Source organism: Rhinolophus sinicus, linkage group LG05 (assembly GCF_036562045.2).
Source record: "Rhinolophus sinicus isolate RSC01 linkage group LG05, ASM3656204v1, whole genome shotgun sequence".
NCBI classification, from domain to species: domain Eukaryota; kingdom Metazoa; phylum Chordata; class Mammalia; order Chiroptera; family Rhinolophidae; genus Rhinolophus; species Rhinolophus sinicus.
Genome location: NC_133755.1, coordinates 95,331,140 through 95,349,081, shown reverse-complemented (window position 1 = coordinate 95,349,081; position 17,942 = coordinate 95,331,140).

Genomic DNA, 17,942 nt, shown 5'->3' with positions numbered 1-17,942 from the left:
GCAGAGTACTTCTCCTGGTCTAACTCTGCTTTCTTCCTACGTATGAACATGTGACCTTGTAATTGCTAGGCTTGGCTCAAGATCCAGGAGAGTGGATGTTTATGAATATCCTAAAATGAAAGTGCTTTGGTTATTAATATGGCTTCCTCCAGAGTGATGAGTATAGAAGGGCAATGATATACATCTGTCTCTCTATCTATCTATCTATCTATCTATCTATCTATCTATCTATCTATCTATCTATCTATCTATCTATACTTCAGTCCAAGTGATATACTTCAGTCCAAGTCTGAAGGCCTTAAAACCAGGGGAGCCATGTATAAATCCCAGTCCAACGGCTGAAGAAGATGATAGGAGAGTCCTTGTGTGTTGCTAGTGGGAATGTACAATAATGCTGCTGCTGTGGGAAATGATAGTTTTTGAAAAACAATTATGAAATGGCCCAGAAATTCTGCTTCTGGGTATATATCCAGAATAATCGAAAGCAGGGACTCGAACAGATATTTGTACACCCATATTCAGCAGCATTATTCACAATAGCCAAAAGATATTCCAGGGTCCAGGGTCCATTGACAGATGAGTAGATAAACAAAATGTATTACTTAAAGTAGAATACTATTCAGCCTTAAAAAGGAAGGAAATTCTGTCACATATAACAACACTGTAGATAAACCTTAAAGGCATTCAAGTGAAATAGGCCAGTCACAAAAGGAGAAATACATGATTTAATTTATATGGGGTACCTAGAATAGTCAAATTTATAGAGACAGAAGGTAGAATGGTGGTTGCCAAGGCCTGGGGAGAGGAGGGAATGAGAAATTGGTGTAGGGTTTCATTTTGGGGAAGATGAACAAGTTCCAGAGATGGATGGTGGTTATGGTTGTACAGTTTGACCGTACTTAAATCCACAGAACTGTACTCTTGAAAATCAACAGAATCAACACTTACCTGCTTAGGTGCTACTCAGAGATGGCAGAGATGGAGAGGATATGATATTATTGTGGAAGATTGAATCGACAGAATCTGGCTGTTGTCTTTAAAAAGAAGGCTTTTGATATTTAGGTATTTGCTATGTGGAATCTATGTCCCCTCACTTATTTTGGTGGTTCTTTTGTGGATCTTTTTTCGATGTGCAAGTGACTTCATAGCTGGATGCACTAGAATAATGTTAAAAGCAGGAAAAGGTAAAATCATGGGATTTGTTTTTCCAGTGACCTTATTATTGACATGAGAACTATGAAAGCTTTTCTGGCTTTGGAAGTACACTAGAATGATGTCTTTAGGGTACTCTAAAGGCATCAAAATCCTTTCTTTGCAACTTAATGGGAATTTAAGTGTTATAGAAATATTATAATAGTATAGGAAATGGAGGAGAGGTTTGATGAGACATCCTTTCTGAGCAAAACCTGCACATAAGTAGGAGAGATAAAGTAGCCAAGCAAAAGAAAACAAAATGAATTTTCCTTCCTCTGACTTCCATTTCAGGGAGGGGCAATTCATGCAGTGGAGAGGAGAGATTGGGGGTGGGGGGAAGGAGGAGGGTTGTTAAAGAACTCTAGATCTACCCACAGGCCAAACGATGCCATGTGCCACCATCACCCTCCACTAGTATCTTTAAATTCCTATGCACTTCATACTAAAAACAAAAACGTTTTAAAATAAGAAAAAGGGTCTAATAAAAGCATTTATGGGGCAGCCAGTTAGTTCAGTTGGTTAGTTCAGTTGGTTCAGCGGTGCTCTTAACAACAAGGTTGCTGGTTCTATCCCCACTTGGGCCACTGTGAGCTGCACCCTCCACAGCTAGATTGAAACAACTATTTGACTTGGAGCTGATGGGTCCTGGAAAAATACACTTAAATAAAATTAAAAAAAAAACACGAAACATTTATGTTAAGACATAAAGGTATGCTAAATGTAGAATATGTTAATTTTACCAGGGATACTTTATTTTAAATTAAGAAAAAACACTTATCAAAGTAATGAATAATGAACTATACTTACTGCTATTTGGTAGACATTTGAATAAAAATGATGATGATGATGGTAACTACTAATGTCATTTCTACTAATAGGTAAATCCTGACTTATTTCCAAAGAATTGTGGACCATCTTTTAGGCCATTAGACAAAGCTTGATTTTATAAGTAGCCTAAAGGTGAGAGATAAAATTTTAAAAATCTATATATCTGTATTTGTTTTTTATTGTCTGATTTGTGCTTATTCTGTAAAATGCTCTGAGCATTCAAAAATATTTTCCAAGAAAAATCATGTTGATTTTTCTGATTAAACATAATGCTATTGTTTCTCAGATTCTCATTTTATTTTTTTATTGTACCTATAGGTGTCTCCCTAAGTCCAGGATTATTTCATATTCTTGAAATAATATTTGAAATGATACCGATCCTAAAGACCCATGGGTGCTATAAATACTCTCAGAAAAGGCAGATCTCTTTACTAATCAGCTTGGATGCACCTCATGTCATCCATGTGATTGTCATCTGTGGTCAGTAAAACCAAATGTTGATAATTGTTCATAAACTGTGCTGCATTTGTATTAAAATGATTAGTTCATTAGCAGTGATGCTAGAATATGACCTTGGATATGAGGTTATTATTGAATTTTGTTTAGTACATCCATCCCTAATTCACATCAGCTCATTTTAAGTTACTAATTCTTTATGGCCTATTTCTTCCCTCTGCATTCAAACCTCTTATTGTCATACTGACCTCCTCTTACCATTTACCATGAAATCAGGGCATAAGAGTCATTTACACAAAACACAGTACACGCATACCCCTGAAGTCCTCTATAAAAGAGAAATGCAGAATGTAGTAACTTCTTTCAGAATTATTCTAATACCCCTTCGTTTCTGAGATCATGGACAAAATATTAATTTAGATAAATGCCATGAATTCATGTAATATATATTTTTATTGGTTGACGATCACTTGTTAAATTCTAGTAGCTATTATTTTTAGAAAATAAAACATACAAGATTTTATGGTGTTTTAGCAGAGCTTCTCATGGCAAATAAGCATAACATATGTCTCTAGCAAAAAGACATTTTGCTGTTCAGTTCTTTCTGTGAATGGAAAGCTTAGCCCAGAGCTTGTTTAGGAGCGTAGAAAAGTAGAGTATCAGTGATGATGTTCTCTGGCTTTCTAGACTGTTTGCTTCACTCCAGTCTGTACTATTGTCTTCTTTACTTTTGTCATTCCATTAGATCATGTGGTCAATCAGAGCAATTTTAATGACAATTTTCTGGCAGAATAAATGTTTATCTAGACATTAAGTTTTGAAGGACACTAAGCAGATGGCCCTTTTTGCCTCTAACATGTTCTTTGGTGTAAGGCATCAAGACCTGTGAACATATTCTTTAAAATTGCAAATATGTCTGCTAAAAGATTAATAATAAATTGAACATTTAAATTTATTCTGAAACCATTGACTGAGAGGGCCATTGCTAATTGTGCACAGGTTGTGCACTGCCCAACTCCAGGGAGAGCCATTTACTTTGCAGTCACACACTGTCATAGCTCTGCATATTTCATTATGCTGTTTTCCATCTTAAAAGAGGAACAATGATTGAGCTCGTGTAAAATGTTTGTTTTAAGGGTTCAGTGAAATAATGCAAGTAACCTGCTTTGAGTTGTGCAACATACAGTAGAAGACCAATGAATGTTTTCTAGACTAGCTATTATACTTTATGCTAGCCGCACTACTGGCCCTTGGAAATAAAAATAATTTATGCACATGACATGCTTCTTCTTCTCAAGGAGCTGGTAGCCAATTCGTGGAAAATGAACTCTTAAGAAGACTTTGACTACATGTTGTAAAGGAGATCTCCACATAGTGCTGTGAGGACACAAAAGGAGTTGCTAATTTTCTCCTGTGGGAGAAATGAAATCTACAAGGAGGAGACAACATCTGGAGCTAAAACAATGAGAGAGTTTAAGTGGGCAGAGGTATGAGTATATATAACAACTATGAGGAACAGTGTCAGGGAAACGGGAGCAGTTGATGTGGTTGAAGCATGAAATTCATGATAAGGTTGAAATATAGGATATGGATTTTATCATTTATTAACATCTTATTGTGAATTCTTTTTTAAAAAATTGATTTCCTCCAGGTACTTCTTTGATTTCAAGTAGAAGATATTTGTATATTATTGGAGTAACCAAATAATTTTATATTCTTTTTCTAAAATTTGAGTTGTAAGACATTTTTCCCCCATCACATTCTTTCTATAACTAAGGCCTTGGTGATAGATAATAGCTTTCTTAAATAGCAATGAAATAAAGGACAGGGAAACATTTTGCATTTCCTTTTTGCCTAGAGTTGGCCAACACATATTAGATGTTTATCAAATTGTGGCTGATGGCCCACTTGCTTTGGAATCCTTTATGACTGCTTACTAAAAATGAGGTTTACCTCAGAACAGACCCCATACTTTCAATCCATCTGGTAAACCCCACTCTCAAACCCAGGGTCATTGTACTAAATATGTTATTGGTCACAAAGGAATCTGTTAACTGGATCACTGGAAAATCATTCCATTGTTTTAGGGACAAACAAACTTCAAATATGTGCCTTATGTATTTAGTAAGACTTCACTTAATGTCAAAAAGTTCTGGGAAATTGCAACTTAGGCGAAATGATGTATAATGAAACCAGTTTCACCATAGGCTAATTGATATAAACAAGAGTTAAGTTCCTATGGCCTATTTCTGGTAACAAGAAACATCCCCAAACTTATAAAGATTCAAAACACTTGTAACATTAAACATTGAAATAAATGTGAGCTGTACATACATTTAAGAAAGATTAATAAAAACAAGATAATTATTTTCCAACCTCCTTATTCCAGTTCAGGGCCACAGGTGGTGGGGAGCCCATCCTCTCAGCTCAGGGCTCCAGGTGGGCACCCACCCTGGACAGGACACCTTTCCATCACAGGGCCACTTACACACACCCCATGCTCACTCAGACTGGGCAATTTGAACATGCTGATTCACCTAACATGCACATCTTTGGGACATGGGAGGAAATGAATCCCCAGAGGAAAGACATGGGGAGAGTCTGCAAACTCCCCAGGGATGGTGGCCCTCGCCAGGAATTGATTGTTTTTTCTCTTCATTATAATGAAATAACATTGAATGAAATGTTATTCGAGGACCTGCTGTACTTGAATTGGCAGCATCATTTATATAAGATGATTCAAACATGGTGTCTGCTGTAGGCCACAAAATTAAAACAAGCTGTGTTCACTGCCTTTTCAGGTGGGAGAATTCAGTCACTTCCAGTTTTGGCTTATCCAAACAAAGAGATTTCCCTCCCAAAATTAGTCTTTTGGGCTAGAGGATTAGAGCATTTATTTTAATTATCAAGCAAAGATTGAAGAGCAGAAAGGGATTTTTTTCTTGTCTTAAGATACAAAGTGAGGTTTCTGTCCCCCAAAGTGCCAAACCTTATAGAAAACATTTGAGATAATTCTAGACTTCCCTTTGCTAAGACCATAGCTAAACGTTCTTTAAACATCTAATTGTTAGCCAATCGGTGAATATGAATCATTCTTCAGTGGAGTAAAAATGGTTCTATGAAATATTCCTCCATTGTTTTTCTGAGGATGTTTGGCTAGTTGGGATTACCATGATTTACTTGATAGAAAATAGCATTTTACTCACTCAAATCTTCTGACTCATCAAAGTCTCGATTCAGTTAGACAATAAATTTGTAGACCAAGAAGAGAAATACTCAACTTGTTTGATTTCAAAGATGCTGCCCCAAAATAAAATTTCCTGCATACTTAGTGGTGCTAAATAGACAGACACATCTTTTGTTCCAGTTAGAACTGAGAGTACACTGTAAGTAATTCTGGGAGAGTTATAAAGGAGGTAAGGGTGTGAAAAGGATTTGTGTGAGTAATATAATTGGGGAAAGGTAATAAGGGAAGATAGAGGCACATTCTTGCAATGGGTTTTTCTGAACAATGAAATTGGCAGCAAAGTTTTTTTTACTCACCTGTGTACAGCTTATACTTTCCTTGGGACTTTGTCATTTATATTTATGATATTGTTTCTAAACTGACAAGGTGACTCAAATCAAATCCATTTGTAGAGCTTATTTGCCCTACTACTCAACCCTTTATTCCCAATGAAAATATGGCTTTACTGAGCCCAAATTTTGTTCAACCCCAAGAAGAGCCCAACCTATGTATCACAGAACACTTCCTGAAAAGAATGTCAGCAGGAACCCTGGTTCTCCATAGGGAACCAAGAGTGGAAGGAAAGTAGCGTGCTAAGGGATGCTGCATGTACACTTCTGTATAGACACATTTCTGCTGTCAAATTCCTTTGCTTTCATTACATGATTTGAATATTTTTAACAGGTGTGTATGTGTGTGTTTGTGTGTTTATGCACCTGTGGTGTGTGTGTGCACGCAGGGCTAAAAAGAAAACTTTATATCTTTGCTGAGGGTCCAGTAAATGGTGGTGAAGAAGTGCAGCTGATGCAGAAGTAACCTAATTGTGGGTATTGATGGGTATAAGGTTTTCTGTTCTACGATTCTGAGTCCAATTTGAAAACACATTTCCCTTTCTTGCTGTCTGTCCAGTTGATCAAGCTTCCAATCTAAGCTTTTATGCTTGTGCACCCAGGACGTTGCATCTCATCTCAATCTCAGTGACCATATTGAGCTGTGTAAAAAGCAAGAACTGGGGATATGAGAATGACCCAGTTCTAGTTCTATTTCAGCCTCTTACCAGATGTTGGATTCTGAGCAAGTTATCTATTTGTCCTGCTGAGCCTCAATTTTATTAATACTTTAATACCCTCCTTGAATGTTTTTTATGTGAATGTGTGTGTCAGAGTAAACACTGAAGAATGTTAGTTTTACTTCCCTGAGGGAGATAGAAAAAAGTGTGGGTTCTCCAATAAGACAATGAACAAAATTTTTTCATTCAGCTAAGACTGGAAGGAAAAAAAAATCAGATTCATGAATTTTACCTTGACTATCAAAGATATCAGAGGACACTGGTACATAAGGTATGATATTTATTTAGTCTGTTTTCAAGGTGTGGATTTGTCATATATAGAAATCTACAGCAGCACATCCAAAGTAAGCTCTACAAATGGATTTGATTTGAGTCACCTTGTCAGTTTAGAAACAATATCATAAATATAAATGACAAAGTCCCAAGGAAAGGCAACAGACATGCCACTTTTCTAGCTTTCACAAAACCTAATTTTCCATGCACCCTCTAGTGCATTAAAAAATGAAATGTAACATCAGTGTTGAAGGGTGTCTCCAGATGGCCTTTTATTAGCTCCTGAAGAGGCTGCTTCTATTCTGCATCAACTGCACACATTGCAGCAACAATTTTCACCTTTATATGCAATAAGCTATCATTGTTGCGTAAGATACTAAATGACACTTGGAGGACTGTGCCTTGGAATATTTTTTGAAATGCCATGTGCATGGCATAATTCATGTGACCACAAATTTGGATTTGCTTTACTTGAAGGTCAGACAGTGTTGGTTCGAAACCTTGAGAGCTTTGCAGGTGAAATGTGGCATTGGTACCCATATATGGAGGGTAAAGAGAGACGGAAGAGGCAGACCACTCCAGACTGGTATGTAGCAGTTTTAATAAGCGAGGGAACATCCATGTGAGGCTTGCCTTGGGCAGCTGCCAGACAGTAGATCTTCCACCTGACCACCAGAATTTTAAAAGTTTACATAGAGGCCTTAAATGGGTTCAGTCACATACACCATCCAATGATGTCAGCATCTTACTCTTTTAAGGCTGCGCCCTTGAAACGGCTTTGGCTGTGGGAACAGTGGGCAGAACGTACATTCCAAGTAGTGGGGGAGAAGTGGGGATTTTCCAGTTGTCTGGGTCCGGTTTCAGGGTCAACTGGTGGTCACCTACTCCAACAGGGGAATAGTCCAGAAGATACAAGGACCTGACTGAAACATAGTGAAGCAGGCCCAGGATACTCAGAATATCCTCAGGATACAGAAAAATCTAGTTGTTTGTTCAGGGAGCTGTGGATTGGGTACTACAAGGGCAGATGGAGCCAAGGAGCTGAAACGTACAAGCACAGATCTCTCAAATTCAACTTGACCAAGGTATGTGACATTTTCTCATAATTGCTCCCCTCCCCTCTCTTTTTCTAACATAAGAAAACCAACAGAAGGGTGAAGTAAATTCCTGAAAGTTTCATAGCCAAAGTGTAAGGAAGTAATGGTTAAGCCCTGAGCTGCCCATATTAAGCTGGCAATGTGAAGCAGGACAAAATGTTGACAGCTGCTGCACTCCACTGGGGCCAGAGGTCACCTCAGTGTCTTTTATTTACCTTAGGAAATTCTCCATTATTTATCTTCCATTCTCTCCCTAACCTTTCAGTTCAGGCTCTCCTAACTGTTCAGACAAGCCAGACTCTTGCACATGGCCCTTCTGGGTCAGTCCTGCCATGTCACTGCTTATGTACAGATATAGAATCCTTCTCTCAGGTCACACAGGTGACACACTATATAAAATGCAAACAATATGGAAGCAAGTAGAGAAAATGTGAAAATCCTTCTGCATTCCAGTCTCCAGATATATTCACATTAAGACATGAGCATAGTTTGTGTGTGTTATTACATAAGTAGGACAATTGTATATGTATGGTTCTTTGAATTGCCTTTTGTAAAAATACGTCTTATGTCAGTGTGTGTGGATCTACCCATTGTTTTAAATTCTCCATGACATTTCAGAACTATTGTTATGGAACAACCCTTCTACTGATAAACATTTGGATTGCTCCAATGTGTGCACCTATCTTAATATTTAGTTCAAGTTGACTCCCAGGATTGGAATGGTTGGCTCAACGCTTTTTAGCATTAACACTCATTGTTCTAGTAAAGAATAGAGGAAGGACCTCTCAGTGCTCTAAATGTGAAGGGAAAAACTATAATGGTAAGCCACCGTGGTCATTCATCATGGTCATAAAAGATAGAGTGAGGTGGCCTTGCACTGGGTGACCAGTAACCAGGTCCTGTGCTTAGAATGTTTCCTCCGATGGTTTTCTCTGTGTCCACCTCTCCTAAGACAGGTACAGTCGCTACTGCCTAGAACTTTGAAGTACAAGAAAAACCTCACTTATGGAGGCCTGAAAAACCAGTGCAAGTAAATTATGATTATTCCTTAATGTTACCTTGAGTTGGAAACACAAAGGGATTGTTTTAGACACACACACACACACACTGAACGGCTATTTGTCTTCTGGAGCCTTATGGAGAGTTATCAGCAGAGCAACAACTGACAAAAAGAAGGGAGTCTAGTGTTCTTGATTTTGGGTCAAGAATTTCCCAATATACCAAGATGATTTACTCAATGATATTTTCAGCTTGTTCTGGAGTTTGTATTTCCTCAGATCAGAGCTGTAAAATCAGAGGCATCATTCAGAGAGTAAATGCTGGGGGAGAGGCTCACTGTTGCAATAGACTGACGTTCCTGCAGAAGTGACTGCAGCCCAGAGAGTCCAACTGGGCGTCAGTTCTGAGGGGCCGCAGAGTCGTGTATTTAACTGCCCCATTTCTGTTTGGCTGCCTCTTTTGTATGTTTCCTTTCATGGAGTTGCTCCCCAGCTAAAGGTCACTTGATTTCCAGAGAATTATTAACTGATGTTTGTGATGACACACCTAAGATGCCACTCTCCGTCCTCTCCCATCTATCAATTCCTACCTCTGCAAACATTCTGCCTGCCCTGTTAGATTCCCCTTTCTGTTCTTCTCTACTCTCCAGTCCCTGTTATTGTATCTCTTTGCTAATAGTGTCGCCTCCACCTGTGCCGCACTTTCTCTTGATCTGCATCCTTTTCTTCAATGTTAAGTGAAGGTGCTACCTCCTCTCTCAAATCTGTTATATTCTTCCATCTTTCTCCCCCAGGTATTCATGGAATATCGAACTTCATGTTCTGTTAGAGCAGTTACTAACTGGTATTATATGACTCTGGTCTTAGAAAGTAGAGGCTTAAGTCTAATTCAGATTGATTTTCTCCACAGTCTAAACAGAGAGTAAGCAGGTGCCCAATAATGAAACTTCTCAGCTGATTTTGCATTCATGGTCCTGTCTCAGAATTTATCCATTTATTGGCTGATAAATTTTCTTGTTTGCTAATGTCCTCTTTTTCTAAATCACGAGTTAATTCTGGGTAGTGATCTGGCTATGTAGGGCCTCGTTTACCTGACTCAGCCTGTGGTCTTAACATCTCCATTCCAATTTTGATCGATGTCCGTGGTTTCTAAGTTTGTATACCACTAGGCTTACGAAGTTGATGGAGGCTTGATTTGTACCATATTACTAGTCTTTTTCTATACTGAGATTCCTTTTCCTCATTAAAAATATAGAAAGAGTGATTTAATCTATGTTGCAGGGTAATGTGAAGATTCAGTGAAGTAATTTATTAGGAAGTGCTTTGTGAACTGTCAGTCGCCATGGAAAATGATGTTGGTAACAGTCAGTTGCAAGCTCTTTGTGCCATGCACCTGATACCGGTGTCAGGTTGCTGATTGCTCCTGCGCCAGCTGTCTGCATCCTACGAGCTCCTTCGTGCTTTTTGGCCAAAAATGGCTAAATGCTATCTCTGCCAAATCTCTGCCAGCTAGGACTTGGGCCAATGAGACTCGCATGAAATCAGGCTCTATGGATTCTGGAAAGTATTTGACTTGCTAATTAAAAAGGAAATGTAGGAACATAAAATCCCGTTTTCTGCCTTGCTGTGGTTTCTGGGACCTACGATGGCTATCTTGACACCACAAAGAGAAAACCAAAAATGAGAGCGAGTTGTCTAAGAGTGGCAGAAAGGAAAGCTGAACTAACATGAGTCTCTGAATCTATTATTGACTCGGGAACTGTCTTGCTTCTAGAACTTTTGTTATGGGGAAAATAACTGTTCTTACCAGTGAAATGAGTTTTAGCTGCATATTCTGTTCCTTGCACCCAGTGAATTCTAACTAGCACATACTTGTATTATATCCTTCATACTCACGGCCTAGTTCAGGTTCTTAAATTCTCCTTGCCTGATGATAATTATATTTATTTTCATTGCATGTATTTGTGAAATGGATACTCATGCTTTTAGACTCCTTGCAAAGGGAAGAAATTGTACCCTAGGAAAACGAAGACAGATTTTCATGAACATGTCATTAGCAGAAGTCCACAGGCCTAAAGCCTCACATAAACTAGATTTAAATCGAGAGCAGATCTGCTGTAGACAAGCTACAAAGATCAATGAAAAAGTAAACTATGATCTAAGACAATGCTTCCAACTGTGGCTCTGCCCCTGGGGATGCGAAGCCTCTAAGTCTCTTGCTTCAATGGCTCCACACTTGCTTCATCGTGGTAACTGCTCGGTTTCTTCTCTACTTCTTTCTTCTCCTCTTTCTCATTCCAGAGGTCAGTGTATCAAACTTATGTAATTTAAGGGGCTATATCATAATTTAAATTAAAAAAGACTGACCACAAATATGCTCAGAAACACTCAAAGTCATGTGTGTGCTTTCTCAGGGAACCGCCTTTAGAAAATCCCAGGCTGTGATTGAAAACCTGTGTCATCTAAAATAATCCAACTAAAACTGTTTGTCAGGCTAAAGCACAATATAAATTGTGTGTGTGTGTGTGTGTGTGTGTGTGTGTGTGTGTGTGTGTGTGTGTAATAGAGGATACATAGGAAAATTACAGCTTTTTTCCACTTTAGAGTTTAAATTCTAGTTAAGAAAATAACACATGTGCAAAATAACTGTAATACAAGGCACACAGTGACATACCTTCAAAACAGTAAAGGAATATTTCATACAGGAAAAAAATTCCTTTATTCTTATATCCATTTATTATTTAAAAGCTCTATTCAGTAAATACTCTTTGAGCCATACTATGTGCCAGGCATTGTGGAAAAATAGGCATAGTCTGTTTCTTCACAGGGCTTGCAGTGCAGATCCGAGAAAGCAAGTCAGTGCATAAACCCATGACTGCGTACATAGTTACAGGGCACCTGCTGACTCCAACTAAAGAAAAGAGACTGCTGTAAATAGGGATAATAAGGAAGCCTTATTTAGTCTGGGATGTTGGGAAAGGGGTCTGTCGAATTGACATGGAGGTGAAGATCCCGTACTGAGGAGGAGTTAGCTGGACAAAGACTGGGAGAGGGGCAGAGGCAACGACAGGACTCAGAAAGCTTAGAGAGGAGGAGGAAACAAAAGGAAACAAAACTTCCTTGACATGTTGGACATGTGACAGGTGGCCACTGGAGTAAACAGATCAGGGAGATTCACGGGGAGGATACATGGGAGGCAAATACTAATGGGGTGAGCTGTATGTGATGGAATATTGCAGAAATTGATACAAATGGAAGAATTTTCCCTTTCATGACAGCTGAGGTAAAAGCACTGAGTAACCATGAGCCTAAAAATGGAAATTGTGTTCTACTGAGGCTATCGTGAGGGAGTAATTAAAGTGTATTGTGTACCTACCATGTATACCTACTAAGTGTATTGGTGTATAGTAGCTTCTCAACAAATCTGAGCTCCATTTCTCCCATCCCATTTGCCTCACTCCCTTGCACAGTCCCTTGCTCTCATTCATCCTTCTGGAGAAAGGAAGAGGCATCGCTGAATGGCTTAGTGGCATCAGATGTTGTTGAACACCTAGGAAGAAGGAGGTATACAAACAGAAGTGGGAGGTCTCTAAAGACAAGTTGATTGTCTGTCTGTGTGTGGCCTTGGGAGTCAGCATGTGCCATGGTTAAGACCAGGGGATTTGGAGTGTGGGACTTAACCCTGGTTCCTGTGAGTTGTGGGATCGTGAGCAGCTAAGCCTCATCTACAAATTGAGATGCGTGTCTCCATCAACATGGTTACTGTGAGAAGAAACATGAAAAGGTAACATATGTCAGGTAGCTAGCACAGTACCAGCACGTGGTAGGAATGGCAGGTATTTCGAGCTTTGCTGGAAATTGATTTTCCCTGATGGATATCATGTTTCTTCTTGCACATGAACTTGGCATGGCCTTCCTTCAAGGATCCTTCTCAATGGGCCTCAGGAAACTCTCATTCGAGCCCTAGGGCTTCTAAGGTGCAATAGTCCCAGAAATCACATTTGGGGCAAGAGAGGGAAAGAAAGAATGAAAGACGGAAGAAAGAGAAAGGTAGAGAGAAGTGAGTTAATTCAGAGAAATAGCTTAACATCTCTGTTTTAAAAATGTTCATCTCATTTAATGTATCTTTTACCTATTTTATTTTTATTAGTTCTTTAGAGGAACAAGAGCAAGGCTTTATTACAAGTTATGGAGAAGACACAGTGTTTTGAGAGGTAACTGGGGAAAGGGGGAAATGTCAAATGTGTATGGGGGGGTGGCTGCCTGCAGGATTGGAGGGAAATGTGACAAGGGCATCTGTCTATTGTCCTGAGGACCCCAACTGCCTCAAACCACCCAGATTTGAGGGAAAGTGATGGGCAGGGCTGGGAATGAGACACTTTATCTCTGGGCACTCAGGTTGCTCCCGCATCACAGAGGTCAGGGTTAGACATGAGTTGAGTGTCTAAACAGGGGCCCCATTAAGTCCAGCTGGGAGGAAGGGGGACACCAGCTTTTTCAGTAAGAAGCTGTTCTTTCAGTCCTGCCTTTTCCTTTTCCGCCCCAAGAGAGTGGATCCTGACCTGGAGGAAAGCGACTTGGTCAGATGGCCCAACAGTTTTGTGTGCAGCCAAGCCCTGGACAGGCGCTGAGGGCGCCCTCGGGGCACAGCTCCTCCTGCCTGTGCCCATGGCAGAGGCGGCGGCTGGCGGTGGAGGCCGGGACAGACGACGCGCCGCTCAAGGCAGGCTTGCTGGCCGTGGTGCTGGGCCCTGGGCTGGAAGGAAGGGGGCTCTGCCTGGGTGCACCTCCCCAGATGTGACCTGAAGTGGGAGCTGCAGTGCCTGCAACCACCTGCTGTGCTTAGCCCCGGGTCCCGGGTCCCGGGGTCACCATGGCGGAGCTGTGGCGAGGGGGGCTGCAGGTGTTGAGGCGCGACCTTCCTCTAGAGCGGTGTTTGGTGCTCAGGGCCCCACTAGTTTTCTCTGTAGTGCTGAGTTCTGCAAAGATACAGCTCAAGTCTTCAATTGCTGAGCTGGTCTTAGTCTCCCCAGGTGCTGTTTATATCCCAATGTGATGGGGGCGGAGCTTGTGCTTCCCCCTGTGAAGGGTCCTGTGAACTGTTGGGTCCGGCATTAGTCACAGCACGGGGCACGTGGCTGGCAGCTGCAAAGCCAGAGGCAGTGGCTGTGCCAGAGGGGCGTACACTGGGGTGGTAGCCATGGCCGGCTGGGTGCTGGTGTGGGTACCTACGGTGGAATTTGTGGGTAACAAGTCCCCTGAAGCCACCTGTGTGGCACTTGCCAAGGCTGCTGGCCTGGAGCAGAGGGTTGGGCCTGAGCCTGAGCCGTAGCTGGAGCTGCCAGTTTCAAGGCCTGGGCAGAGCTGTGCAAGGTGGTGGCTCTTGCTGCTGCCCAGCAGAAGCCCCAATGATGAGCTGGGAAAGTGGAGTGCCGTCCATGGTGGTGACCTCCGTGTCCGAGGCAGGCTGGGGAGCCCAGCCTGCAGAGGAGCTGGTTGAGGGGCTGGCACTGACTGTAGAAATGATTGGCAGGCCGGTGGAGGGGAGGCAGTAGGATCAGTGAATGTAGGGGTCTCCGTGAGGAGACAGGAGAATCTCCAGACTTCTGGGTGTGAGACTGTGTTCTGGAGGTGCTGGGAGCAGCGGGGAAGGTGGAGAGTGGCATCAGTGGCAGATGAAACCCAGGCTTTGGTTTGCAAAGGGCCTCCTTCCCCAACATTCAGAGAGGGCCCCAAATGGGCTTTGAAATGAAGGGGGGAGTTGATCGTGCAGAAGCTATGGGAGCAGGCCAGTGAGGAGCTGGGCTTTGAATTGCACAATCTCTGCCTGATGGAGAAGCTAATGGGTTTGTGGGCCCTGCAGACAGGTCAGTCCTGCCTGCCACCTGGGAGGAAGCACAGATCAGCGAGGGCCTCTGACTGGGAAAGGAGGGGCCTGGTAAACTGTGCTTTCTTGGTGACAAAGGATGCACAGAGGCAGCCCCTCAGCAGAGTCCAGGAGAGCCCCTGGGCCTGAGGAGGCCTGCTTCCTCCTGCTGTGGTTTCATGTTCGGGGCTGGAGGAACAGCTGGTGCAGGAGTGGTCCCTGCAGCAGACAATGCACTGCAGTCCGTGATGGCCTCTGTCTCTCTGTGAAGGGCACTGTTGATGCTCTGGAATGCATCTTCCTTCTCCGCGTCTAGGTTTTCTGTAGTGACTCGGGAACACAACTCAGGTGGTGTTGGCAGCTTCAGAGTGTCCCCTCACTTGGGCGGCAGCAGAGAAGCCTTGCGTTTTCTGCATCTGATACTGTCACATGTGGGTGAGCACTTTGTTTGCTTCTGCAACTATGTTGCATCTGCCTCCTTTTCATGCTGGCGCTTCTTCTGGGAAAGCACCGATGCTGAGGAGGGAGAAGAACCCTCCTGGCTCACTTTTTTGAGGACTTCTAGAATCAACGAACATGGGATGTAGCTCGATGCCTCGTCCTCAGCGCTGGCGGGAAACCTCTGTGGAGCTGCATGAGCTTGTGACTGCGTGTCTTCCGGGGCAGGAGCTCAGCATGGAGGCCTGGCATTTCTTGTTGCACGTGTCTCCTGAGCTGTCCACATGGAGGATTCTCTGCAGAGGCCCAGGCCTGGGCACAAAGGAAGAGAGGCCTCCCCGGACCCTCAGGTGCCTAAATGCAGACTGTGCACCACCAGCGCCATCGGGGTTCCTTCCCTGATTGGCTCGCTTCTCTCTGATTGCGGACTCTTCCTCCTGCTTAGCCCTCCCTTTGGCCCTTAACAGGACCTGCTCTGTGTAGGTGTCTTGGGTACACCTGAGTGTTGTGAGGGGCATGTGGGTGACTACCTGCTCCTGGGCCACACATAAGTGTCTTTGCCCACTAGACACACTGAGCTGCAGGCCATGTTTGAGTGCAGAGCAGCCAGCACTGCTTTCCTATGATGCACATGCTGCAGATTGGGGTGAGGAACCCCAGAAAACAGCACATGTGTGATCCTGGAACATAGACTCCGAGACGCTGTGACAAAGCACAGGGGCAAAGTCACTATACTTGCAGTTTTGCAGGCGAGAGGACAGAGGGGCATGGACAGCGGGGTGAGGCTGGCAGGACAAGGGAAGGTGGCATGCTTGGGGAGCACAGCGCTCGTGGCCTTTGGTGCCTGGGGTGGGGGTGGGAGGAAGATCCTGCCCAGATAACCACACATGGGGCGCTTGGGTAAGGTCTGTCCTTGGATAGAGAGCTAGCTATCAAGTTAGCTCCTTTAGGGGCCAACACGGCCGAAGGCCAAGTGCCCACTGTTGGGCCTGCTGTCTGGATGCACTTGCAACGTGTTAGGGAACAGTGGGCACATGTGCCCGATGCCACCAGGAGCACACGCGCACAGAGAGCCTGGGGGCCAGGGGCACACAGAGGATGCGCGGGGACCAGGGACAGGCAGAGGTGTGGATCTGCCCAGGATGCTCAGGCACTCCCAGATCTGCTTTTCTTGAGGGCCAGGATCCTGAGCCTGTTGGCAGGCAGCAGCCCCTTCTCCCCTGGAGGCCACACAGCTGAGGGGAACAGACAATGTGGCAGGGGCTCCCTCCCAGCAGAAGGGGACCCCGAGGAGCAGGGTGCCTGGCCCAGCAGTTCCTGCAATAGGTGGCAGCTTTGGAGTCAGCCTGTGAGTGTCCTCCTGCCCTTTTCTCTGGGGTTACCCAGGGGAAATGTATCTTTTAAATAAATTGTTTTACTTTAGAACAGTTTATGTAAAGAAAAATTGAGATGATCATACAAAGAGTTCCCATATTTCTTCTATTAGTAATACCTGACCTTACACATATATGTGTTACAATGAATGAACATATGGAATATGTTCCATATAAATATGGAAACAATTATTAACTAATATCCCTACTTTACTCATATTTCATTTGTTTTTTGAGTGTCTTTATTCTTTTCTGGAGTCCCATGTAGGATATCACATTGCGCTCTTTATCAGGTCTGCTTAGGTTCCTCTTGACTGGGACACTTTCACAGACTTCCTTGCTTTGGAGATGCATGACACTTTTGATGTCTACACTTCAGATATTTTGAAGAATGTCTCTGGGTTGGGATCTGTCTGATGTTCTTCTCATGATGGCCGTGGTTCTCTGTCTTGGGGAGGTTCACTACAGAAGTAAAGTATGCTTTGATCACATCATATCAGGAGTGTAACTGTTACCATGACGGCACTGTTGATGTCGGTAGAGGACAGCAGGGACCCACTGGAGGGACTGCAAGGGAACCAACACTCACTGAGCATCTCACCAGGTCCATTGTACTTATTACCTCCTTCAATGTTCACAGTCACTTTAAGAGGTAGGTTTTAATAATCACCCTCCTGTGGTGGAGGAAACTGCTATTGAGAGATGGTGACAAATTCCCACCCCAGTGTATAAAATGCAGACTTAGTATTCAGAAGACTCATGTCTGTCTGGTGTGAAAACCTGCTTTCTTTCTACCATATCGTTTGCGTCCCTTGTCATCGGGCCAGATCTCCAGTGCTGGCTGGAATTGAGATTGATCTGAATACAGTTACAGGTGTTGTGTGATATGCTCTTTGATACACTGAGTAGGAAATGTGTGGCTTCTTTGATATTGGATCCAGATGCAAATGTGACCTGGAGACACTTGTTGTTACTGTCGGAGTGCAGCTCATACGGACTTAGTCTTACGTGAGAGCTCTGTTAACACACTGAGGTGAGCAAGCATCATGTTAGGTATTTGTGCAGTTTCATAAATAGATGAAATTCCTTAGACTTGATGTAGAATCTTGATAAGTAATTGAAAT